The sequence below is a fragment of the Protopterus annectens genome, chromosome 12.part0 (genome assembly GCF_019279795.1).
Source record: "Protopterus annectens isolate FY-2018-M chromosome 12.part0, PAN1.0, whole genome shotgun sequence".
Taxonomy (NCBI): domain Eukaryota; kingdom Metazoa; phylum Chordata; order Ceratodontiformes; family Protopteridae; genus Protopterus; species Protopterus annectens.
Window position 1 is genome coordinate 702,528,184 of NC_056746.1, and position 18,733 is coordinate 702,546,916.

An 18,733-nucleotide genomic window follows, 5' to 3' on the forward strand; every position below is an offset into this window, starting at 1 on the left:
TTTAACAATTGGATAAGTTTATGGTGTCCTTCAAAGGGGGCCCAGTCCCTGTCCACCTGGGATGACATGCTTGACAAGCCATGCTGCTTCACTAGAGACGGCTTGCACCTGTCACCCTTAGGCTTTCAAATACTGGACAAGGCTCTTGCCACACCCATAGTCCCTTTTTTAGGCAAGACTCAAAAGACAAACCCACCACCGTAAATAGCACAAGTAACAAAAAACTGAGGGTAATGCTACTCAATGCCAGAAGTCTAAACCTCAAAATGCATGCCTCCTAGGCACTCCTCAGTATGGAGAAAATCAATATATGTGCAGTAACAGAAACCTGGTTTAAGGCTCCAGAGAGCATCCCAGCACTACCAGGCTACAACTCATACCATACATTTCAGCCACAGAACCCGGACCAAAATATAAAACCCGGTGGCGTATCCATATTCATCAAGGATACCCACACCTCCAGGTTAGTGGCACAGCACGATGCTTCAGAGATCATCCACGTGCAACTAACAATGGGCAAAACAGCAATTCAAACTGTAGCTTGCTACAGATCACCCACCATGTCCCAGGACCCCATTACACATTTCTGGAAACACTGGGAAAGATAAAGGTCCTACCAAACACCCTAATATTGGGTGATTTCAATTACCCAAACATTAACTGGGAGAACTACTCAAGAACTAACTCCCTTGCCCAACATTTCCTAGAATTTATAAACTCAAATGCTCTGGATCAACTGGTCAACACTCCCACCAGAGGTGACAACATATTGGACCTGGTCATCACCAACATGGGCGACTGGTGTTCCAGACCAGAGGTCAACCCCTCGCTGGTTAGATCTGACCATAAACAAATCACTTTGGATATCCACATTCCACCCCCACCCCCGGACAAGGAAACCACTGTGAAAATCTTTTCAAAAGCAAACTTCACATTACTTAAGACCAAGGTGGAAAGTTTCAAAGCCCCCATGCTAAAGGATAGCGCTGTCTGAGCTGCAAAATCCTTTACTAATGCATTCTACGGGAACCTACAAGAATGCATGGATCGTGCTATCACAAGCAAAACCAAGACTCACTCCTCCAAGAAAAGGAAACCAGTCTGGTGGACCCCTGCCATAAACAAGCTATACAATAGAAGGAGGAAACTAGTACAGAAAAGAGTAAAATCCCAAGAAGGGAAGACATCCCTGATCAGTATCAGCAAGAAACTACTATCCCTCATAAAATCATCTAAGGCAAGCTTTGAAAGAAAAATTGCCAAGGACTCCAATGATAACCACAAGGCATTCTTTAGCTATGTCAAGAATCTAAGTGGCAATGCTCAGATCTGCTCAGAGTTAGTTCAGAATGGCACAAAATACACAGAACCAACTGATATCGCCAACATCCTAGCAGACAGGTTCAGTGCAAACTTCACCCCTCCTCTCACCCTCAAAAGGGCCCATAACCATACCAGAAGAATGTAGTGCCCTGAAATCACAGAAACTCAGGTTAAAACAGCCCTCTCCAAAGCCAAAAACACAGCACCAATGGGACCGGACAGTGTCCCAGGCTGTGTCCTACATGAGCTCAAAGATGAACTAAACCCTCACCTAAACACACTGTTCAAACTTAGCCTCTGCACAGGTTACGTACCCATAGAATGGCGCATATCAACGGTTATTCTGCTCCACAAAGGTGGAGCCACAACAGATCCTAGGAACTATCGCACTATAAGCCTGACTAGCTTAGTCTGCAAGGCTGTGGAGTACATCATCATGGAACACGTTAACAGAGACATTGGGAACCTCCAAATACTGGACCCTACCCAGTTCCACTTTGTTAAGGGAAGATCATGCCTCCTAAACCTGGTGGAGTTCTTTGAGACAGTTACCAAGGCTATAGATGAGGGAAAGGTGGCACACACAGCCTACATAGACCTAGCAAAGGCCTTCAACACCATTCCCCATTCTGGTATTATAGACAAGCTCACCAGTCTGAACATAAACCCCTACGTCACAAGATGGGTTGCCAACTGGCTCATGGACAGAACCCACATGGTGATAGTTGGGGAAACTAGGTTGAACTCTAAACCAGTTACAAGTGGCATTCCCCAGGGCTCAGTCCTAGGACCCCTCCTGTTTGGCATATACTTCTCAGAGGTACAGGCAAGCACAGGAGGACTATGGCTGACCAAGTTTGCAGACGACTGCAAACTAGGGGCTATAATTGACTCTCTAGCTGAAACAGACATCCTCCAAAAGGGTCTCACTGAGATGGATACCTAATGTCAAAATCATGGCCTCAAACTAAATGCCAAAAAGTGCATAGTCATCCCCTTTGGAAAAAACAAAGTACCTACAAACTACCACATAGGTGGTAGTCCCCTAAATATGGAAGATGTAATAAGGAATCTTGGGACCCAAGTAGATAGTAATCTCTCCTTTGATAATCACATTGCCAAAGTGGTTAGAAAATCCTTCTATGTGGCCCACCTAACCACAAAATGGTTCACATTCAGATCAAAAGAGGTAATTGTGCCCCTCTACTCATCACTCATCAGACCCATAATAGAGTACAATGCCCCATTTGGGATGTACATTACAAGACACTTGCAACAGCTGGAAAGACCACATAAGTACCTCACCAAGAGGATCACTGGCCTCAAACAGATGCCCTATGCAGCTCGACTGAAGAAACTCCAGCTGTACTCGGTTGCATACCACCTACTCAGAGGTGATCTCTGCCTGACATACAAGGCCATGTCCAACCCAGAATTGATGGACATGCTCCACCAAAAGAAAACCATATCCCCACAAGCCACACTCTCTAGGGATCTAAACCTCACCACAACGACAAATAGGACATGCTGGAGGGATAGATTCCTATCCCAGAGACTTCCCATGCTTTGGAACAAGATTCCAATCTACATTAGGCAGAGCTCCTCGCTAACACTCTTCAAGAGAAACCTTGATGAATGGATGGGAAACAGAAAGTTTACCCCAGGGATCACTTCATTGGCTCGGCTGGGCAGAGGCACAGGGAACTAATCTAAGGGGGCGGTGAAAGCCAACACATTCTGGCTAAGCTTATAAATGCCTTCGGGCAGATAGCCTAGTACCTACCTATGAACCTATGAACCTATGGGACAGATTCAGCCCCCAACAACCCCATCTGTGCTTCACTATGGCCACCATCATCATCAGAGTTTGATGAGACACTGACATCAGTTTGAGAGAGGGACACACTCCAACTCCCACATTCACCTGTGAGGAGGAAGACAAAATAAGTACATTACTACCTGCCCTATTTTGTATGGTAATCCACACATATACACCTACAGGTGAGGAGCCATAACTGCATTACACATACCACATCTTATTTCTGATCCCATGTAGAACACACAAGCAGACTACAACATACACAGACAATACAGGCCCTTTATAACATGCACTGCAGCTACATCCAGTTAATGTTGCCAGTATTATATACCTGGGCATTAAGCAATATGTCAGTGTATGTGATAGACCTACATCTAAAACACAATGTGTCTGTCTTGGGCATACTATACCAGTTCTAGTTTCACTGCCTCAGGTATGTACCATATCCATATTGTGTGTGAACAGGCATGTGTGAGAGTGATTGCCTCCTGTATAGCAGAATGCATAGACCTTCTCAAATATAAGTGTAAATGGGTTACTGCTGCTGCAAATACACAACTGTGATTACCCATTCAATGCACGTCAGTTATCTCCTCCAAAATTGACCATGCAAGTATTGTACTCTGGCTAAGCATAATAGTTGTGCCTATGAGAAAATGTCAGCCATTTACATTCCTAGGGTATATATGATCCATACAACAACAGTATCACACTTACCAGGTACAGAACCTGGTAAGTGTGATGCTGTTGTTGTATGGATCATATATACCCTAGGAATAGTATCACACTTACCAGGTACAGAACCTTGGATTCTGGCCACACCTGACGTACCTATGGAAATGTGAGGGAGAGGTATTGTCAGCAATACCAAATGTGGCAATACCAAATGTGGCATTGTTGCAGGGTAATATGTGTGTATATCAACATGTACAGTAGCTAATGTGATACTTCCTGTATTGCTGACATTCTGAGTATGTGTGCACAGCTATGCATTAAAACCAAACCACCCCCCCAATGCAGATAGACCTGACACCTGTGTACTGGTATGCAGAAGCTGCCAAAATGACTGATACAATATTACATTAATGAACACAGGAAGCTTATCTGGATGCTCCTCTGCTGTGAAGGCTGTGGCAGTGCTGCATGCTGGTCATGATGCTGGCATGTCCTGGACAGCAGAATGTTGTGATGTAGTCTGAGACCATAAAGGATGACATTATTTTCAGCCTCTGAAAATGGTGGGTCCCTCCTTCGATACATCCTTTCTGAAAGACAGCAAGAGGGGAACAAATCACAGTACCAGATACATTGATATCCACTATGTACAGACACTGCACATCCAAACTGGCCTGCACTATCCACTGCTACCTCCCACGGCATACCCCACAGTCTATCAACACACTATCTATGTCACTATCACCAACCTAGTAGCAATACCAGTTATGTCCCTGTGTGCCATGACAGAGTGTGCTGTATGTCTCCACATCGATCAACGCCATCTACTGTGGTGTGTCCGCTGTAGGCAAAGTCCCACTACTATGCCCTATGGCCACTGTCAGACACATAAGTGTGTGCTATTACAAGTACATGGGGACAGTCCAGCAACATCAGCGTGCCACAATGACAGACACCAATGCAAACCTGCTGTAGTATATCCTCTCTGTAGGTGTCGTACTTCTCCAGTACACAGATGTTTGCCAAATGTGTACATGTGCAGATATATGTGGTCCTTTTAGCACAAACTTGTGGATTTCTGGCAGGTGGTTGTCCAATAATTGATGGTTGTTCTCAGAATACAGAGAATCTGGCTGTCACACATCAGAACCCTCAGAAAACAGTTATGCTACAGTATTATCTGTTACTCTATTCATACTCTCACTTTGTATGATCAATATGTGCACTCTGTTGCTGAGGTTTGGCCTGTCCCCCCCCCAGTAATAATGGATATGACCTGACTTCCTACTGTAGGGGGTTGCCAGGTATGTTAGCCATAGCTCTCAAGCAATGACATACAAATGTCGACTAAACTATGACCTAGGCAGAATACATCAAGAACAGTCAGGGACACCTATACAATGTCTGAACTATTCCTGTGTGACATTCACAGACTAACAGGAGGTAAATGACAGTGCATCATGTGATATGGCAGCTGTGTCCACCTTTACTTACTGTCAATACGTCTAACACATAATCCAATAGAATTCATACAGGAGCCGACCACTGTAGGAGGTAGCGAGAGTGCCAGAAATGTGATGTAATTTAAAGCAGGCACAGTTGAGAGGCATACCTGTAGCTGTTGGACAGCAGAGTATCAACTAAATGTCATTCCCAGAGATGGACTGCAGGCCTAATGTTGTAATCCCAGTTCCTCATAACTGCATCCTCCCATCTGTGTCTCATTATATGGGGACGTGTATTACATACCTGGTAGAGTGATGTAATCCTTTTGTCAAGAAATCCTCAAAAATTATGCTTGGTAAATCACAGTCTGTCTTGGTAAAGCAAGTTACAGACCTGTTTCCCATAGGCAGTTGCTTACCGTTTGTAGGTAATGCTCATTAACAGGTAATTGCATCCAGAACAGCTGAGTTGCAGTTTCATTAGCCAATGACATGCACAACAGTGCAATATTTAAGGCCTTCATGTAGGCCTTGGCCCCTTTCTTAGTCTGTGAGATGAACATTAGTGAGGTGTGGAGATTACAGCATCACAGAGGGTAGGTACCACTGTTGAGACTTATGAGGTATGTCCACAGTTTTGCATGCTATGTTTGGCCATTGTCAAATGACTTTGTGATTATATGGTAGTTCAGTGTTAAACATTATGGGTTGAGGTCAGTAAAGAGGAAGAGACATGACAGTGTCAGACTTCATACCCATCAGAATATGGATGCTGTTGCAGTAGCTGCTAGTCTATCAGCTCTGTACATTTGTAGGGGCAGACTATGCCACATGTCCCTGTCGCATGACTTTTGCCCCCACCCCTTTATGTATGGCTGTTGTGTGGATCGCTTGTTCTAGGGGGTTGTGAGGTATAATAGGTCTGTAGCAGGTAGCATAACATACAGCTGCATATGTTGCAGCCTGCAGGTGCTGCTTTTGATGTAGGACTCATAGTGGGGAGTGTGTACACGTTGGAGGACAGCAAGCTGTATGTGTCACTTAGGGAACAGTGTCAGCTCTGTCATTACAGCAGAGCCAGGGTGAGGGTATCCATAACAGTCCAGTTGAGGAATGCGGTTAAAGTACATCTTTTATGCAACAGTGCCAATCAGAGAGTAGTAGGCAACATATAGGTAGGTTATATGAATATGTGCAGTGTGTCCCTACCTACAGGCCTGTGACTTGCTAACATGGGTAGCAGTTAATTCAGTAGCAGCAACTTGTTTTGGTTAAAATTGCATAACTCAGTCATTATTTGCTGTATTCACAAGAATGTAATCGAAGTACATCACACTGGATTTGAACCCAGGACTGTGGGTGGCAAAATGTACTACATGCATAGCATTTAGCAGACTGAGCTACTAAGTCATTACTACAGCAGGTGTATTTGCAAGATATATGGACGGCGCAGTGGTGCAGCGATAGCATTGTCGCCTCACAGCAAGAGGTTCTCCAGTTCAATTCTCGGCTGGGGTGCCTTCTGTGTGGAGTCGGCATGTCCTCCCTGTGTTCATGTGAGTTTCCTCCGGGTGCTCCGGTTTCCTCCCACGTTACAAAGACATGCATGTGGAGCTTTTCTCCCCTGGCCTCCGCTGAAAATTGGCTTCGTTCCAAGTGGGACTTTCCCGGTTAACAAATGTTAAATAAAAAAAAAATAAAAAATATATGTGCGTGCATACAGTCTATGTCAGAGGAATTGCACTAGTATGTGTTTTCTGATGGTTATGAGGTGTGACATTCAAATGTCTGTCATGATTTTCTAACCTCAGTCTTTGATGACTTGCAAGTAGTACTTTAGCAGACAGATATGTTTCTGTGATAAACATGCCAAAGCTAGGAGGCACAACTGTGGACATTCTGCAACAGTCTGTACAACTGACAGATATATCTACTATCCCATGCCTCACATACATCCGTCATTATTTATTTGGCTGTGTACTGTTGTAGTGTCTACATCACAGTCCCAAGTATACTGCCAATTTCCCCTTAATATGTACTTGCAGTGTGCACTTGCAGTGTGTCAGTGGCAATCAAGATATGTGGGTGGAAACAGCTATCTTAATTCAGAGCTGAGTGGCCTATTGGGCTAATGCACTGTACTTTAGTTGACAGGGGCCCAGGTTTGAGATGTGGCAGTGGTGATTATTTTGCAGATGTGCCTAACACTGTCAGAAACACATAAGATGATCAAGGCACTTTTAAATGGGTTTGACTGTGGGAGGTGTTTAGTGCTGCTGCACTTAGCTGTGGCTTAGTAACTTGCACTAAAATGAAAAAAAGAAAAGAAAAAAAACGGGTGATAGGAAAATAGTGAAATGGGGGCAAGTGGGGGGAAAACATACTGAAAGGCAGGTATGGATGTGCAGGATGATGTAGGAAAGGACCATTTCTCTCCATTTGTTCTAATGCAACAGCTGTGCAGGTTTTACAGAAGAGAGGGCTGAAGGCAACATAAATGTTTTGATTGATTAATGTAATAATTAGTTATGTCCAGTGGACAGGGTCTATATTATAAGATTGGTGTTTGAAAACAATGAACAACATATGGTCAACATCGACCTTATAAAAACACACACAAAAAAAAGAAAAAAGTACCCTAATGGGTTTAAGCAGGGGGGCAAGCCTCCTGCACCCCCACACCCCCACTACTTAAATATACCAACTCCAAGACTACACTAAATTGCAGTAAACAGAAATCTCCTAGATTTCCGTTTACGCGAGATTAGTATTCTCATGTCAATAATGTCAGATTCGACATTGTCGGCTTTTGAGAATATAATATAGACCCAGTGGACACCTGTGTGAAATGGAGAGCTATGTATGGGGCGATATTGTTTGTGGGAAGGTGTCCTTTTTTTAAGGTGAGAGTGGAATGTTGGGGAAGGGATATAGGTACGTGTGGGGAAGAATATTGGGTAGGAGAGGTTGCATTTGCAGACAGACAAGACAGACAAGACAGCATACCTTGGATGGGGAAGATGTTGTTGAATCAGAGGTACACATGCTCCCAGACAGCAGCAGTGTGACTGAGCTCCCCACCTGTGGGCAGTCAACATTACTCCTTCACTGCCCTGAAGGTGGCTGTGCTGGAGGCAGGGCACCGGGACTACCAGCCCCCCAGGTTGGCAAGTTTGCCCTCAATCTGGTGCAGATGTTGCTCATACCCATGATGAGCTATCCTGAGCACCATAACTGGTAGCTGATCCTGGGTGACAACCTACCCCTCCACCCCCACTCCCAGGGGGGTGGGCCCCATCCTCTGAAGCGGCTCCACACGTAGGTGGTGCAGGGCCAACAGAGGGGACACCAATCAGCTTGGGTCCCAGACGTGCTGGGACCCAGTGTAACAGCCAGCTGAGATAGGATAGTCGGCTCAGCAGGAACCAGCCCACCCAGTTGACCTGTGGTGTTGAGGTATTTCAATGTCTATAGGTCAGTTATGAGCAAACCATTTAGTTAGTTAGAACAGCATGCCAGAGCATTTCAAGTAACCCAGCATCATAACATTGCATAGTATATGGAACACAACAATACATAAGATAACAGTCAGTATACTAACAGCATGCCAGTAACAGTTACGGCATAAGGCCAGCAATATAGGTAATTCATCAAGATATGTTAGTATACAACCATTGTGATACATAACAATAATAAAGCACAAGGCCCAACATAACATTTAGGGAACAACATATGTTAATGGTAAACCATAACCAATGTATAACAATAATAAATTATGATGAAGGTAAAGGATGGGGGGGGGGCGAGAGAAATACAGTCCATTAATAACAGTATAGGCTATATAGTTTGCAACAGTACTCTAACATACTCTACTGGTCTGTCCTTCCTTTATGCATAACAGTGCCCTATAGCTGCTGTAGGACGTACATACATCTCAAGCTATCCACATGGGACAGTATGGGCCAAGCAGTAACACCTACAGGTACACAACTACAGCGGACTATTACATGTCAGGTGAACCTATATAACTACCAAGGTGTACTGTGGACTGATGTAGTGTGACTGTGCTGTTGACATAATCATGTCGATCATAGATCTGTGACAGAGGGATTCAGCAACAGTGATTACAGTCCATGACAGAGTGACACTTGAGAGACATGTATCGTGTACAGTGCAGAGTGTATACGACTATCATGCTGTCCTTGGCAGGCATGAGGTTAGACCATCAGCAAACATTCACAGACACACCAGGCATTCAGCCATACCAAGATCACACATTTTATTTAATGTATTAACTTTTATTAGTATTGTACTTGTTACCTTTATTTTATGACGTCTTATCACATTCCTGATCAATGCTGTTAACACTCTGTTATATCTGAACACACAAATTATTAACCCTTACTAAGGGCTACTGCACCCATTTACCTGTAATTTCTGTAGGAGACCATCTGTTAACAGTACATAACTGATTCAGTAATATTTACTAGTTCTCATCACTGGATTCGAACCTTGGTGTGTGTGTGACAAAATGTACAGCACACGCAGCATTTAACAAACTGAGCTACTGAGCTACTGCTGACTGTCCAATTTTTGCTTGAGCTCACCTGGAAACAAAATATGGCCTGGTATTAGTAGTACAGTTTTATACAAGACTGCAGTGACACTTGAACACACATGCATGAGATTCATGCATGACAGAGATACTAGGTAAACTGTACATTAATACATAGAATGCATGTGTACACAATAAACTCTTAGTGAGTGGAAATATCTCTGACATGTATATACTATATCAGAGTACTGGGTTGGCTACCTCACCCATATACAATTGCAGATAGTATGTTTGCAGTCTACAGCTATTACAGCTTCATACTTACCTGCAGCATCATACTTTAAATAATTAAAATATGCAATCGAAAGTTAATTATATTATAAAAGCACACTTACTTTGAACCAAATACGCATAATAACACTGACACATTAAAATAAATAAAAAGCATGCCATAATATTTTAATATTTGAAATATTATGACATGCTTTTTATTTATTTTAATGTATCAGTGTTATTATGCGTATTATTAACTGTCGATTGCATTATTTAAGTGCTATGTAAGGAACAGTATTAGTTTTACAGTTGTATATTTTATATTATATACAACTTTTTATATTGTGTGTTTATGTGAGAGGAACATTTTAGTTAGATTGAAGCTACTTGTGCCTGTTCCTTTAAGGTAATTGGAGGGTGTGTTTTGTAATAGACTTTGCTTGCAATGGCTTTAAATGTAGCAGCACTTAAGTGTGAGTTGTTATTTTTCAAAGTCTGAAGAAGTTGGTGCAGGGCGCTGATGAAAAGCAGTATCGTGGTGCTTAATAAAATTGAAGTTGTTCGTTTATTGGCGTCTTGTTTGCTTATCCCTTTGGAATTTAAAAAGACTTGCTTCAGTGAGTTTGGCTATCTGGCTGAGTTTATCTTTGATGAGTTTCACCCCTCTGACTGTGCTTATTGGAGGTGTTTAGTTCTGCTGCTTGGAATTAGGAACTGTGTTGGCTTAGTAGCAGCTTGTTGTTTTTGCCTTTGACTTCCAGAACAAGCATACGTGTGTTTGGGAGGCATTTAGTCCTGCTGTTTGGCATCAGGAGCTGCGCTGGTTTAGTAGCAGTTTGTTTTTTCTTGCCTTTGATAAACAGTTATTGTAGTTTATACCCTGACTGCACAGAGCACTACAGTGCTCATGTTTTAGTTGAAAAAGTTCTTATAAACTGTAGCAAATAAATGCTACAGTTTATACCCTGCCTGCACAGAGCACTATGGCGTTCATGTTTTAGCTAAAAAAAAAAAAAAATCTCCTTATAAATTGCAACAAACTGCTTGCTACATACAGTTTAGACCACATATCAATCACTATTGTGTTCAGGTTTGACAGCAAAAGTAATACTGGCTTTTAAAAAAATGGTATTGCATTATCAGCTGATTGCATACCCCAACATTTTGTGCCCAGGGCAGTTGCCCCTCTCACCATGCCCTAGCTGCCCAACTGCCTGTGCATTTGACTACAGTCTACAGAAGCCTGGGTGGTTCAGTTTCTTCCTCACTGACTCCTATCACACTCCACAGAATATTTTAGTTGATTTACTTTAGCCATACTACCAAACATTTTCCTAAAGCTGAGTGAGTTGTAAACTGGCTTTCTTTACAGTGTTACAGATTTATCTCTCAAATGTTTAAGTAAGCTGTTGATTAACTCTGTCTATAACATGTGCAGTTTGAGTGTTTTCATTTGCATCTTTGGGATGGGACTTCATGCTAACAGACAGCCTTCAACAATGAAGTGCAAACAGTTGATACCTGGTCAATCTACATTACATGTTCACCTTTTATAATGCCAAAAGAACATGATTAGCATTGTGGCAAAGCTAAGCAAATAGTAGGGGGGCTTGTGTTTTAGTGTATCTCTTCAGATTCAGGCTTTTGCTCTGGATTTCTTCTCCTGAGCATATTACAGTACATAAGGCTTTCGTTTATAGGAACATGCATAAAGTGGCAGATTAAGTGCGCCTTAACCCTGGGGCTGTTTTCAGACAGCTTCAGTTCCTTCTCTTTTGGTTTCATCTTTTGGTTTATTTTGAACATATTGATAATATATGTGATTTATTGCAAATTACAACATTATGTTTGAAAAGCTGATTTTCATAAAAGGCAGCTCACATGTCACTGAGATTACTTTTAGTTTTTTCAGCATCTTCATTGCTAGTCCTTTTCCTTACTTGGAATGGTACCTATATTACAGCAGTCCTACATTACCTTACTACTCTGTCTCCTAGTAAAAGCAATTACACTATTTTCTCTACAACATGAGTGCCAGAAATTACATTACAACACTGTCTAACTGGGCTTACCAATGTTAGATAGCAGGAGTCCATACAAGTCGTATTATAGCCTAATCACTAGCAGAAACTGCACCCACATTATGCTCCAGGTGTAGCCATACTATATCTTACTATATCCCTATTCACTTGAATAAATACCAGTCATATGATGGCTATGACCCTTTGAAGTAGTAGTAGTCACAATCACATCATTGTTCCCTTTGAGGTAGCAGTAATAATTTACAATGCATCATTATGAAGTAACCACAACCATTTTAGTGTTAAACTTATACCTCTCCCCCCAAAATGGTAACAGCACCCAAGTTACAACCCTGAATTCTTCTTTTATCTTTCACCCACAAAGCTCACAGTGGACATAACTAAGTAGCTTGTCTGGTCAAAAATCCTAAAAAAATCCTTCTCAGCGGAGGCCTGGGAGAAAAGTTCCACATACAAAGACATTACATAGTACAACAAAAGACATTTTAGATATCACAATAAAATACAGGTAACATAGTGTTAACGTAAATTAAATTATGCACATGAAGTATAAAGACATTTTACATTGCACAATAATATAAGGCTAAACATAGTGTTGACGTAAGTCCAATAACTTGAAGTATTGCAGTATATTATACACCTCATGTTATATGTATAATGTTAACTATCTTCTTTTGGCATGATAAAAGGTGAAAATGTAATGTAGATTAACCAGGTATAAACTGTTTGCACTCCATTGTTGAAGCCTGTCTGTTAGCATGAAGTCCCAGCTCAAAGATGCAAATGAACAGACTGCAAACTGCATGATATAGACAGAGTCAATCAACAATATTATATGCTAAAATCCAACAGAAGATGACCTGAAGCATTGTTGTACATTATTATACTATATCCAAAAGGAACTAAACTGTGCATTTCTGTGAGACTACTTTAAAGACTAGGTAAACTACAAGATTTCCCGGAGCACATCCACACATCAAGTCTGAGATATGTTTCTGAGATTTGATATGCCTAATAAAGTACAGTTGTGTACTCTTACCATAAATGTAGATGTTTGAGTGTGTTCACTGTTGCAGTCATCACTGTAGGGTTCTTCCTGCCAGCAGCAGCCCCTGATCGGCCAGAATCCCAAAGTCTGGATTGGGCGCCAGCTGAGGTCGCATTTATCCTGACGTCAATGCACTGGAAGGTATAAAGACCTCAGCTGACACCATTTCCCCAGTCTTTCTTGCCGAGCGGTGCCCTTTGCAGTTCACTACAGTGATGACTGCAACAGTGAACCATGAAGGACATGTTTATTAGGGTTCAATACAAACTCACAGTAGTCAAGTAAAATTGTCTGTAAGTACTCATAACTCTACAGCTTGATATGTCTTCTGTAGCTGTTCCCAGTGGTAAACAGAATCAAATGTTTCCTTTTGAGTCTAACACTTTTGCTTGAATGTTTTTCTAATGTAATATGTCTGGATAAAATTCACATTCTGTTGAGGAATAATCAGTTGAAAGAAGCACAGCAACATACCATTCTATGGTGTTTTATTGATTGAAGGATCTACTACTATAAGCATGTACTATAATGAATCACAGAAACTATGTGCAAATTGAACTATGAAATGAAGCGAAGAGAGTGCAGACTCTTAAACAAAAATGTTTTTTATATCCTCAGCATACATTAATCAGGGTGTTAAGGAAGAGAATAACACACTAATGCATTTTTAAATGAGCATTACTTTGTGCAATAAACACCTGTAGTTAAAAGCATCAAGCAAAAATATAGTACCTCATAGCATAAGTAACTCACAAAGAACCATAATGTGTTAACAGTATTCTGTTTGTATCATAAAATAAAGCACTTCTATCAACCATCCCATTGGTGAACCTCTTGGAGAAAAACTCCCACTTGCCTAGTGAAGAAGCACTCATAATAACCGATGTCAGATTGCTTAACCCCATGCACATCACTGCTAGGGCTGTAACCCTTTGGTCATTCAATGGCTGTACAGACTGGCAGTACAGTATTCAGTGTCAGTTGTATTTTGCGGACTAACTGAGTTGATAAAAAGTTATATAATTAAACCAGAGGCATACAGTGAAATGTGTGTTATCAAGTGGTGGCAAATAATAGAATTGTTGCCTGTCTGTTTCTTATTAAGATGACAGGTCAGTGCCCATCAACATCAGCACTGATATAGTAGCATGAATGCACTGACATAATGCTTATCATCCCAAGTGTTTTGAAAGCAATAGTTTGGTGTTAGGTGTACCTTAGCTTTTATTACTTTACATACATCACTGACAGCAGCATATTGCAAACAGTAGGAGAAATACTTGGCCAGTATTGTGTCAGTTATCATGATGTGGTAGTATAGTGACAGGTATCATGACTTGGAAGTATAGTGGCAGTTATCATGACCTGGCAGTATTGTGTCAGTTATCATGACGTGGTAGTATAGTGACAGTTATCATGACTTGGAAGTATAGTGGCAGTTATCATGACCTGGCAGTATTGTGACAGGTATCATGATTTGATAGTACAGTGGCAGATGTCTGCCTCTTCTAGCATGCATGAGATGGAATTTTTACCTTGTAGAGTAATTATAAAGAAAGGATGTTAACAAACTGTCTCCCTTTTCTATTTTTTCCAGGCCTTGCAAAATATTCACTGTATTCCATGAATATCTAATCCCCTGCATGTAAAAATTGTTGTCTGAATGTAGGGAAAATTAATATCAATCTAAAGGCTGTGCCCCCTTCTTTCTCCTTGTCTTTTTTGTTCATTTTGTCACATTACATTTTCCTAAAATAACCTATACACTAAAATCATGTCTCTTCTGCCACCACTTTTCAGTGAAGAAGATCCCCAGCTCTCCAAATCTTTCTTCCTATTCCTTCCTCCCATACCATGATATCTTACAGTAACATTTTCTGAACATTAGTCTAATATCCTTTTATTTAACCAGTCCCAAGAAATATAAACAGCATAGAAAATTAAGACTTGTTACTGCCTTCTACAAAGACACAGTGACTTCTTTACTTACTGAATCAACAAAACAACCTTACATTTTTTTTATTTTTTGCTGCAGCTTCATACTTCAGTCTTGCTCATCTAAGCCAGGTTCTAAGTATAAGTGACTTAGTCCTGTGTAAGGCCTATCTATAACACAGGATAATACTGGAGTAAGTCACTTACACTGATTGCAGGTCTTTTGACATAAGTGACTTAGCCATTTATAAGCTCTATCTATAAAGCAGGATAACACTGGAGTAAGTCACTTACATTGATTACAAGTCCTTTAGCAAAAGTGACACCTTATAAGATAAGGTCTATGTATAAAGCCAGATAACACTGAAGTAACTAACTTACACTGACTGCAACTCTTTTGGAATCAAGCCCAACTCCATCCCTCAAATAATATAATGCATGACAAGGTTTCTGTGCCCCAGATGTAAACCTTTACATGTGAGACCATTAAATCTAAGCTGCTGTCTTCCTCTTATCTTATTCAGACTTTATGAGCCATTTTTTTCAAATAGAAAGTTCCATATGCTACAGCTACACCATTTTTTAACTTTAATGTATTTTATATGTTAGAAAAAAATTATGTTTTAATTTCTTTATTAGTCTTATTCCACCCTCAAAAAATGTTAGTTTTTTCTAATAGATGAATCTGTGTTAAAAAACTAAAGTCCCTATCAAAATACCAGCCAAACTCCATGAGATGGAACACCTCTGCAATGTTACCTTATAATGCAGTAATAAAACTGGATCACAAGTCACTGTGATTTACTTTTGGCCATGCAGCCATTTTGATAACAATTTTTTGTTTAGCACCTCTGAGCATTACTGTGACTAACTTCGAAAGTTGTTTGATAGTTCACTCTTGCACACTTACAAACAAAAACTATAGAAAATAAAACAAAAATGAAGTATCTAATAACTTTTAAAACTTTTTGTTCTTCAGAGAGGCACTCCTTTTTTGCCTGCTTAAATTCATGCTCCTGCACTTTTTTCTGTATCTGATAGCACACAGAGCAGATAACACTTTGTGTACTTCAAAGAATTATGATCAGTTTTCACTGGTCATAACCCTCATATGTGCTCTCAACATAGCTGCCAAGAAATTTGTCAAACTGACCTTTGTTCTCAACTTGAATTTCTTGGCATTCCTGTCATGAGCACATAGTATTTTGGACATGACTGGACACCTGAACATAATCGTCTGTGATTTCTAGGGAAACTAAAACTCCTTTGTGCTTTTCTTCATAGTGTTCCTAGACACCAGAATTAAAAAGACCTATAGTTCTTAGATTTTTCTACACTTTGCTTATGTAATTGCCCTGCACTTGCTGTCTTCTACTTCTCCAGCAGTTTCTTGAGTGTGTCCTCTACGTTCTACTTCACAGTGGTATAAACAGAATCAGCTAATAATCATTTTATATTGGTGGCATCATCAGGTACTTCTCATGTAGCTAATGAATGTACAAATTATCTCATTTCAAAGTTCTACCAAGAAATTTTCCAGTTGTTTAGCACTGTTGGTGATATCTAATCTGCACCTTGGCCCAATTTTTGCTAAGACACATATAGTATTTTGCTAAGACAATATCACAGTTTGCATCTGGTAGATATCTATTTCACATTAAGTACAGTCTTCATTTTTGTCTTCTCTCAGTTTTTTGTTCTGTACTAAAGACAGACATTTTCCATTGATACATCTGTTTTATACATAATTAATGTATTTTTATACCACAGTTATTACATTCTTCATAAATTCTCTCAAAATTTTTGACAGCCACAAAAATCTGATAATATTTCTAGTGTTATCGGGGTATCATATTGATTAACAGCTAGAAAATGGAGAAGTGCAATTTATTAAAACATCTGATTTTATGAGACTGTGCAACTATAGAGTACGCTAAATAGTCATGTGACATACTTTTGATGGTTTCTCTTACTTAGTGGCTGAGATATTTTGGAGTCAATATATTTAAATGACACGATGTGGGAGTGCTAGAGGGACAGTGTTATGAGTTTTTTATTCTTTTTGTCTTTTCTTAATAGTTTATACTTGCTGTGCATGTTGCTGGTTCTCATGGAATATTTTCATTGAATCAGTTCAATCCATGACTGACTGATGTCAGATGGTCTTTTACTGTATATTTGATGGTTTTCATTAAAATTTAATTAGCTACAAAACAGTGACAACATTTGAGCAGAGTGGGTCAATTCAATATTTAGCTTGGCCTTGAGCTCTGGGCTGCCAGTGCTTTGACTTTTAGAATAAGGTCAGCAAATGTTGCCAGAGAGCAGTCAGCAAATGTTGACAGAGAGCAGTCAACTTTACCTTTGATTTGATTGTTTTCTATATAATAATTCGTACTGATTTCAACACTACATATAAAAGTACAATGCATCAGACAGCACACATATATGTTTGTGTTAATAATTTATTCAAAAGAAAGAAATCAGCTCTAGTTTATCCATTGGTGGCCACTGACTTCTTGAAGCCATTGATGATGGCTAACGGTCAAGCATTCTGCTTGCTTTAGTCACCAACTTCCCAACTGTCCAGATTTTGGAGAGACACCCCTAATTTACTGTCAGACATTTGCTCTGTCTCTCCTAAAATTGTAAATTATTTTCAGACATTCTAAGGTAATGAGCATTTAATAAGTGTCTTTTTTTAACTATTTTCTGCTTTGTCTTTAGCTCTAGAATTAAAAGTTAGGAGACATTTACAATGGGTGCTGTGAGCCATGCTCCTTTTCCTTCTCTGCTTCACTGACCGGTGTCATATCATGCATGAGGTGCTCATAAAATACCACTATTTCACTTTTCAGGGTAGACCATAAGCTCAGCTCACAACTAAAATCTGATTGCATGCACAGTATGTGTGCATGTGGGGGAGGGGGGCACAGACAAGGCAGATTTTTTTTACTTAAACTATATAAACCCCTTCAGGCTGTGGTTGGAGTAGACAATCCTATTTTACTATATCAGTATAGATGCACAGCCATGTGACTAGCCACATGATGAAAAAGCAAGAATGACCAGTTTCAGGATTATTGTTTCATATGCAGTTTTAAATGCCATTATAGAATACATATCTCCATTGTATATTGAGTGTTTGCATTAATCCTGTCCACTTTTTCTGAAATCTGCTTCCGGGTTTCTCCAGCTTGACCTATTGGCAATGCATACCATATGTTTTATTCATTGAAAATATTGCAGTGTGATCCATTTGTGGAAATGAAGTTCAAACTGCATTAGCATGTTACCTATTGTACAGCATTAGTGTCCCTGACCATCATATTGGTAGCAGAACAGAAACAGTTATACTACAGCAATGCTAGCTGCCTGCATCTGGTATTTCTAGTTAAAACACCAGTAAAACTACATCTTATGGTGTATTTTGAAAGAGTCTCCTCAGTATTACATCAATCCCTTTTTAAAGGGAAAAATTAAATATTTGTCATTAAGAACACTATTTTTAATTTCAAAACCAATCCTCTGTAAATTTATTTTAACCAAATCTTCATCCTCTGCATAGTGGTTTTATAATTCTATTAAAAATCACAACGTTTTTAAAACTCCTCAGAT